The sequence below is a fragment of the Adiantum capillus-veneris genome, chromosome 17 (genome assembly GCF_014529385.1).
Source record: "Adiantum capillus-veneris isolate H3 chromosome 17, ASM1452938v2, whole genome shotgun sequence".
NCBI lineage: Eukaryota > Viridiplantae > Streptophyta > Polypodiopsida > Polypodiales > Pteridaceae > Adiantum > Adiantum capillus-veneris.
Genome location: NC_140947.1, coordinates 67,306,523 through 67,315,840, shown reverse-complemented (window position 1 = coordinate 67,315,840; position 9,318 = coordinate 67,306,523). Strand labels below are relative to the sequence as shown.

Below are 9,318 nucleotides of genomic sequence, written 5' to 3'. Positions count from 1 at the left end.
GCGCGGGTGAAGAAGGCGTCCCCGTTAAGAGGAGGGGGCGTCCTCGAATGACCATAGAGGAGAGGTCCTCAAATGAGTCTAAGAGGCTGAAAATGTTAATGGAAGCGAGTGTGACAATCTCCGTGAGAGGGGAGGACATAGATACATGTCTTCTTCCACGCGTTGATGAATTCTTGCAGAAGGAGACATTAGCGGGGATGTGCGCAGTGGAAAGAGGAGGCAGTGTTTTCCATTTGCATTTTCAAATGGTGGTTCATATGCTGTCGTCGTCTCTTATTCCCATCAACAAGAAGCTGAAGTCGTACTTGGGTTGGGACAAGGAAGGTCCGGCAGGTGCTAACATCCTATGTAGATCTCTAAAGCAGAAAAATATTCATACCTTCCAGGGGATGGTAGGCTACTGCATGAAGGAAGAAGGTGAGCCGCACTTCCAGAAGCTGACTCACAATGTCACCGTTGATGATATCAACAAGGGTGTAGAGTTGTATACCCTTTACGGTGTAGACGACCTGAAGAACAGGGTATGCCTAACTCCGAACAATATTTTCGACCGTGCTGCAATGTATTGGAAGTTCAAAATGCGGCACCCTCTAGGGAACGATTTCTTGTCCACCTTGCACATTATGGTGCGTACCGGAAAATACTACCCTTCATCGTCGTGGATCATTCCTTACCAAGGCCAAGGAATGTACCTGAAAAAGATAAGAGCGATGTGGCGTTGCATGGCTTTTCCCTCAACCATGACTTACCAGGACATAGTGAGCATTTTTGTGGCCGATGACTCGTACGCCAATGCACAACCAAGAGCCGATTGGTTTAGGTCCCGATGGGAGGCTATAGATAGGTTAGCATCATATTATTCTGATTTCTTTTCCATGCGTTCATTGCTTTAGGTACTTGTCACTATCTTTGAATAGCAAGGAGCTTACCGATACGACCGCATTTAAAGAGACCAACGTGGATGATCCAAAAGCCAATGTTGTTATCATTGATGACACGACGAAGGCACACAGATAGGCGATGATTTCATGCCTCTCGTGCATCTCACAGAGGCAATACTTGTTGCATCTTGAAGGTTTATAATTCATGACAATTTGTTTTCCTTGAACCACATTTCTCTGCCGTTAGATTCTAACTTGTTGGGCTCGTTCTTTTTTGTGCAGATTGTAATGGAGGAGGGAGGTCATTTGAATGCTGTGGAGGCCAATGACACGCAGGACACGTTCGAGGGTGTGGAGGAAGATGTTGTCAAAAGATTAAAGGCAATCCTGCTACAGATTTGGACTGAGGTCCATGGCCATGACAATGGCACCCTTAAGTTCTTCATAAAAGAGTCTGTAGAGTCAATAAAAAATGTAGTTCAAGATTGTCAAGTAAATGTAGCGGATATCCAGGTAGCTCAACTAGAGGAGCAAATAGTGTCATTACACAAAGAGTTCGCATCTTTAAAAGTGCAATTGAATAAATTGAATGCACTTGTGATAAGACTGAATAATGTAATCGGACGTTTCCGTTCATGAATTTAATGTGATGGCTTATCCTTATCTATCGGACGTGTAATTGTCTTTTCTATTTACGTGTCATTACACATACTCTTCAATTTATGCCTTACCAATTTTTATGACTTGTTGTTTGTTATGGCGTTCCTTCATAAGGTTTTCAAAAGGTTGGATCTCATGTATCCGCTTCATGTGAAATTGTCATAGATAATTGCATTTCTTACTCAGATCTAGAATGACTAGTTTTAATGCCTGCTAATACTATTGTTTAAATTGAATGGATTGAGGCTGCTCTCTCTCTCTCTCTCTCTCTCTCTCTCTCTTCACCTTCTAGATTCCTTGGCATCTTCAAAGAAATGATTTTATTTTGAAGCCTACCAGTATGTACCTATATGAGTTTATATTAATCGAAAGAAAAGTGAGTTTTTCTTACAAGAGATTCAGTATTTAGGTCATATTATCTCTCAAGATGGCATCCAAATGGATCCATCAAAGTTAGAGGTAATAAAAGGATGGCCTAATCCAAGGAATCTACATGAACTAAGAAGCTTTATAAGTATGTGTGCATAATATAGACGCTTCATAGAAAAGTTCTCACAAATCGTGGGACCATTACATGACCTAACAAAGAAAAACGTTAGGTATACATGGTCTGCCAAGGAGAACAATGCCTTCAAAAAGCTTATCTCTCAACTTGTGCTTACACTACCGGATCTCTCAAAGCCATTTGAGGTTCAATGTGATGCTTGTGGTGATTGCCTTGGAGTTTTTTTACTCCAAGAAGGGCAGAGGCCATAGCCTAGGAAAGTTGAAGGCTCAACCCTATTGAGCAAGCTCTAGGCATATATGAAAAGAATCTCCTCGCAGTTCTACATGCCTTAGACTCATGGAAGCGCTACTTATTGGGGACTCCTTTCATTCTGCGGACGGATCACCAAAGCCTTAAGTACTTCATGACGCAGACCAAGCTCTTCGACAAACAAATGAGGTGGGCAAATTTCCTTTTGCAATTTCATTTTCATTATTGCTCACATTGCTGGCAAGCATAATCAAGTAGCCGATGCACTCTCAAGACGCGCGAGAGTGAATGCGGTCTCCATAGCAACTCACAATGATCTATCTTCTATGATAGATGAATATGCTATTGATCCCAATTTTAGAGATGTGATTTAAGCCCTTGCACTAGGGGAAAAAGAGGAAGCATTTACCTTACAAGATGGTTATCTTCTCTATAGCAATAGATTATGCATTACTAACTCACTACGTGAGAAAGTAATGTATGAATCTCATGCTCCTCCTTATGCGGGGCATAGAGGGATTCAGTCTACCCTAAAAGGGATATAAACATATTTCTATTGGCATGCCATGAAAGAAAACATACAAGAGTATGTTTCTAAATGTGTGGTATGCCAAAAGATGAAGAGGGAAGCAACTTAGATTGCTTCAACCTTTGTCAATCCCTAATTCACCATGGAAGAGCATATCCATGGATTTTATCTTTGGATTGCCTAAGTCTATCCACAAGAATACGGGAAAATGGACGATAGTAGACAGGTTCAACAAACAAGCTCATTTTATATGTAACATTTAATGGCCTAGTAACTTGTGTGTAGCGGAAAATAGCATATACATAGTGAGCATTTCATCAGAATAGATTCCTAATGAGCATAGCAAGAGTGCTTGGATGGATAGAGAAACAAAAAGCATAACACCTAGTTAGATAGGCATGAACAATACTTCAAAAGACAGAGAAATTAAGCTATTGACAACAGTTGACCGGATTTATATGGAGCTGGTCCCCCCTCCAAAAGGCTTTGTATTATAGGTTTCCCCCCTCAAGGGAGACATTTTAAAATACAAATCTTGGTGTTCCTTTAATAACTAGCTAGTGCAATGAAGATGGAAGCTTAAGAACTAAGCAAACACTTATAAAACACAACATCAATTCCCTCACGGTCTCAGATCCAAGACCTCACACACCTTCAAAGACGGTGAGAGCTTTCGGGGTATGAGAGTAGATTGAGAGGAAGAAGGAGTAGTCTTACGAGAAAGAAGTATATCTCCTCACATAATCACTCATAAAATCTTAGGATAGCTTAGTGATTAGCATGGTAGAGCAGATGAGCATGCATTGAAGCTTGGATCTTGGTTGGATTTGCATCACAAAACTAAGATTTGTTGGTGGAGGCCTCCTTCCAAGCTTGGAGTAGATGATGAGCCATTAAAGCTTGGGAAGGAGAGAGAGAGAAACTCTTCTTGCTTCACACATGAGATTGTGTGAGTGTGTGTTTGATAATTCCTTCTCAAATTCAGCCCCCCCTCTCTCTCTTGGTCGACCCCTCTTGGAATTTACTCATGTTGGCACCCCATTGGACCCTGCAAAGCTTAGCCAATGATAATTAAGAAGCATAAGTGATAGCCTTGTGACATGTGTCCCCCTTTCCCCTTTTGTGAGAGCTTTAGGTAATTAATTAATGCAATTAAACTCTCATTGGACCCCTTAGTCTTCTGGCCAATAGGAATCAGGCAAGCCATTGGGCTGCTGAATGCTCATTGGACCCCTTGGGAGATTGGCCAATAGTCTTCTAGAGAGATTAATTCTTATTGATTTACTCTAGCCTAATTCTCATTGGTCCACCTCTATGGCCATCGAGTAGGATTTGGATGCACCTTGTGGGCAATTGGCCTAGAAAGTTGACATGTGTCCACTATGCCCTTTGTGTAAAGGGGCTTGCATGAGTGTGTGTGTGTTTCTCTCTCATCCCCTACTAAAATGGCTCGCCCTCTCCCATGTAGGAGCTTGCAGAGACTTTTTGGCACACTACAAAGCATCCAATTTTCCCTAGGGTTGGACCATTGGACATAACCTTTGAATTTTGGAGCCTTAGCATTTTGCCAAGTCTTAATAGACTAACCTTAGGGTCTTTGAAGCCTATTGTTGCACATTGCTCTTTTGCAGATGGCCCCCCCTTTGGATCCCTACTTTCCCTCCTTTGGATCCCTATTGTGGCCAGTCTGCCAGCTTAACCAATACTTTAGCGTTTTCTCCTTTGGTACTTTCCCATATTAATAATCAGTTTAACATGAGAAATCATCTAGGAGAATTAGATATTAGTTATTATGACATTATGACTGTAAAAAAGACTATCAAAGCCCATCAAATGACAACCCTCTTCATATATCAAATCTTTAAGTACCATGGCTTGCCAATGTCCATAGTGTTGGATAGAGATCCTAGAATGACCATTAATTTTTGGAAGGGTCTCTTTGAGAATTTAGGGACAAGGCTAAACTTCTCTTTGGCCTATCACCTTCAAATGGATGGCCCAAAGTGAAATAGCTAACCTAACAATTCTTGATCTACTAAAAGCCAACGTAATGGAAGTAGATCAAAGGTCTCGATGGGAGAAGTACTTACCGTTAGTGAAGTATGCTTACAATAATACTATACATACCTCCACGAGAAAAGAACCTTTCAAGGTAATTGAGGGAAGATTCAAAAGTCCCCTGCTACTTAAAGTACACGGGAAGATCTTCGTTGCAGATGAGTATAGCCAAGACCTACAAGATCTTTCCTAAAGATTAAGGATGCTATCTCTATCTCACAACAAAGGCAAAAGGCTGCTGATAAGCACAGAAGAGCCCAAGACTTTAAAGAAAATGATTGGGTATTTCTTAGATTTTCCAAGGCTCGATTAAGGCACAAGACGGGCAAGAATCCTACGGAACACCAAAAGTACTATGCTAAATAACAAAAAGGTACTATGGTTCCTTTTAGATTCTTAGACCAATCAATAAGATGGCCTATCAACTCAAGTTTTCTAGTCATTGGCTCATACAAAATGCTTTCCATGTGAGCCTACTAAAGCCTGGAGAGCCACCTCAAGAACCAACTATTGAAGACCCACCGGAGATCGAGGACGAAGAAGAGGTGCTGCAACCCGAGTTCATTCTCCGACATCAAGACAAGGTATTGAAAGGTGGTAAGATTATTCGATGGTATCTTATTAAGTTTAGGAACTATCCTTTTGAAGATGTTGGATGGATGCAAGGCATACAATTAAAAGATAACCTAAACCTTGTCAATGCTTACAATGCTTTCCTAGAGTAAGCAAATGTAAAAATGTCTAAAATGAACAAAGTTTTTGTCTTATAAGACTCTCTTTTTCTTTATTGTGCACAAGTGTTAAGTAGTATCCATGCTTAGGATCAAGTTTGTGGAGACGACGTCTTCCAAACACCAAGTAGAGCTTGTCACTCTACTATGGAAGATTGATAGGACTAATGCGCACACATGCTTGCGGCAGCTTAGGCTCTCAAGCGCCAAATGGATTAGTGATCCATTCTGGAACGATGTCCTAGGGTAAGATAGGGATCCTCTTCCCGCTAGAAAAAGGACTATTGAATAGGCTTTGTCTTCTCTATCCCATAGTCGAGGACGACTATGATTTCAAGAGAGATGTAATGTCATAATGACTAATATCTAATTCTCCTAAATTATTTTCTCATGTTAAACCGATCATTTAATATGGGGAAGTACGAGGGGAGAAAAAGCTACAGTATTGGTTAAGCTGGCTGATCGGTCATAGTAGGGATCCAAAGGAGGGAAAGTAGGGATCCAAAGGACGGAAAGTAGGGATCCAAAGGGGGGGGCATCTGGAAAAGAGCATTGTGCAACAATGGGCTTCAAAGACCCTAAGGTTAAGCCCATTAAGACTTCCAATATGCTAAGGTTCCAAAATTCAAAGGTTAGGTTCAATGGTCAAACTCTAGGTAAATTGGATGCTTGTGGAAACACTCAAAAGTCTTCCCACATTCCTATCTTGGAGGGGGCGAGCCCTTTTAGTAGGGGATGAGAGAGAAGCACACACACACACACACACACACACACACACACACTTGAGCAAGCTCCCTTTACATAAAGGGAATAAGGGACACATGTCAGCTCCCTAGCCTAGTTGCCCCCAAGGTGCATTCAAATCCTATTGGATGGCCATAGAGGTGGACCAATGAGAATTAGGCTAGAGTAAATATAAATTTAATTAATTTAAAAACACTTGATAAAAGAACCAATAGAAATTAAACTCTCTAGAAGACTATTGGACAGTCTCCCAAGGGGTCCAATGAGCATTCAACAACCCAATGGCTTGTCTGATTCCTATTGGCTAGAAGACTAAGGGGTCCAATGAGAGTTTAATTGCATTATTTAATCACTTAAAGCTCTCATAAAAGGGGAAAGGGGGACACATGTCACAAAGCTATCACTTATGCTTCTTAATTATCATTGGCTAAGCTTTGCAGGGTCCAATGGGGTGCCAGCATGAGTAAATTCCAAGAGGGGTCGACCAAGAGAGAGAGAGGGGGATGAATTTAACAAGGAATTATCAGACACACACTCACACAATCTCATGTGTGGAGTAAAGAAGACTCTCTCTCCTTCTCAAGCTTTAATGGAAAGCTCATCATCTACTCCAAGCTTGTGAGAAGGGAGGCCTACACCAATAACTCTTGGCTTTGTGATGCAAATCCAACCAAGAGCCAAGATCCAATATTATGAGTGATTATGTGAGGTGATACTCCTTCTTCCTCTCGATCTACTCTCATACCCCGCTAGCGCTCACCATCTTTGAAGGTGCGTGAGGTCTTGGGTCTAAGATAATGAGGAAATAAATGTTGTGTTTTCAAGTGTGAGCTTGGTGCTTGAAGCTTCCATATTCATTGCACCAGCAAGTTATTGAAGGAACACAAAGTATTGGATTGTAAAACGTCTCCCTTGATGGGGGAAACCTATAATACAAAGCCTTTTGGAGGGGGGACCGGCTCCATGAAAATCAGGTCCTCAACTGTTGTCAATAGCTTAATTTCTCTCTCTTTTTGAAGTATTATTCATGCCTATCTAACGAGGTGTTATGCTTTTGTTGCTCTCTCCATCCAAGCACTATTGCTATGCTCATTAGGAATATTCTAATGAAATGCTCACTATGTCTATGTTATTTTCCGCTACACACAATTTACTAGGCCATTAGATGTTACAGACACCATTCTAGACATTGCATTTGCAGATTTGTGACAAATCGTGGCCAAAAGCACTGGGAGACAATGAGACATATTTTGAGATACCTTAAGGGTATCACAAGCTGAAGGGTGCGTGTGCGTGAATGCAGTGCGGTGTGCATGCGGGAAGGAGAGAAGGAGAGAGTAGAGGGTGTGGGTGGAGCAAGACTCAACTTATGAGCTGCCCCTTATTCTTTGTATATGTACACAAGAATAAGGTGTCAGTGGGCGGACGGGCAAGGCACAAACGCTTGTACCCCAACAACCTCCCACTTAAAGGCGAATGTGCTGATAAGTGGGTCCTAGTAGCTAAACTACTAGTATGTACAAGAAAACAGGTGAGAGACTCTCTCAACCTACGCCCATTGGCTCGCTCACTCAATCTACATGCAGCCGTATTGGCTCTTGTAAGAACTAGGAACTAGACTCCTGCAACTTGGACAAGGACCTCGCCTGTAGGAAATACGGCATCCACTGAACCAAGCCAACCCGATTAGGCATGTTGATGCAAGTATTTCACAAGACATCACATAAGGCATCGATGGTGAAGAAAGTTCTTGATCTTGGCCGGGACACGAACGGATTATCAGGTTCGTGATTTCAAGTTCTTGCAATTTTCATCGTTTTATGTATCTAATTGTATTGCAAGACTATGTTCTTATGTTGATCTTGGCCATGGTGTCCGGAGAAATTATCTACGGGTCTAGTATAACCAAGGTCAATCCTATTCGTGCAACTTGGACAAGGACCTGGGCTGCAGAAAATACGGCATCTACTGAACCAAGCCAACCCGATTAGGCATGTTGATGCAAGTATTTCACAAGACATCACATAAGGCATCGATGGTGAAGAAAGTTCTTGATCTTGGCCGGGACACGAACGGATTACCAGGTTCGTGATTTCAAGTTCTTGCAATTTTCATCGTTTTATGTATCTAATTGTATTGCAAGACCATGTTCTTATGTTGATCTCGGCCATGGTGTCCGGAGAAATTATCTACGGGTCTAGTATAACCAAGGTCAACATAGTACGTCCAATTTTGGTAGTCATTACAATGATTTGGACTACGGAGCATGGCTCAGATAGAGATAACCTCTACACGGGTTTCTACGAGGCACAATTGTCTAGTAGTAGGGGCAATTTAGGCATGGCCTGTGCCTTATAAGGCATTGGTGATTGGCAAGGCCGATTATTCTTTCAATTCTATGAAGCAGGTAACTCAAAATGGTGAAGTCGAATCCACTATTGACCATGTCTATTGAACCAAACATCAGTATCCGGCGGCGGCAAGCTTTGTCGGTAAGTATACTTAAGAAATACGCAATTGATTTTTGATTATGAAGCATCTGATTGATAGCTACGATATGCGACAGACATGCAGACACTTTAGGCCTGCACATCACAAGCATGGCTTGTGACAATTACTGTAAGCACAAGAAATTTGATTGGTTTAAAGATTATCTCAAGGAGACATGCATCACCTTTTAGTGCACCTGTTTGAAGGCAGCGTTTCTCGGCATGGCCGACTCTTCGTCACAATTTTTATACGCTGATGAAGGATGCTTATACAGCACTGATTTCAGCACAAAGATTTTTATGTAAGCAAGGCTTCAATCTACGACTCTTCAAATGACATTTTCCCCGTTTGGGATATGCTATGAGCACATGCTTTTGGGGAATTTCTCCATATGCCTGCAGGATATTTCAGGCCAACTTTCTCTCGTGCAACGGAGATGAAGATCTACATTTGAGCGAGTTTTTCTTC

General features: G+C 41.7%; 1 pseudogene; it reads left to right on the top strand.

Annotated features, from left to right (window-relative positions):
* Positions 1 to 245: 245 nt before the first annotated feature.
* Positions 246 to 1,520, top strand: LOC147437422 (uncharacterized; annotated as a pseudogene).
* The last annotated feature ends 7,798 nt before the right edge of the window (positions 1,521 to 9,318 follow it).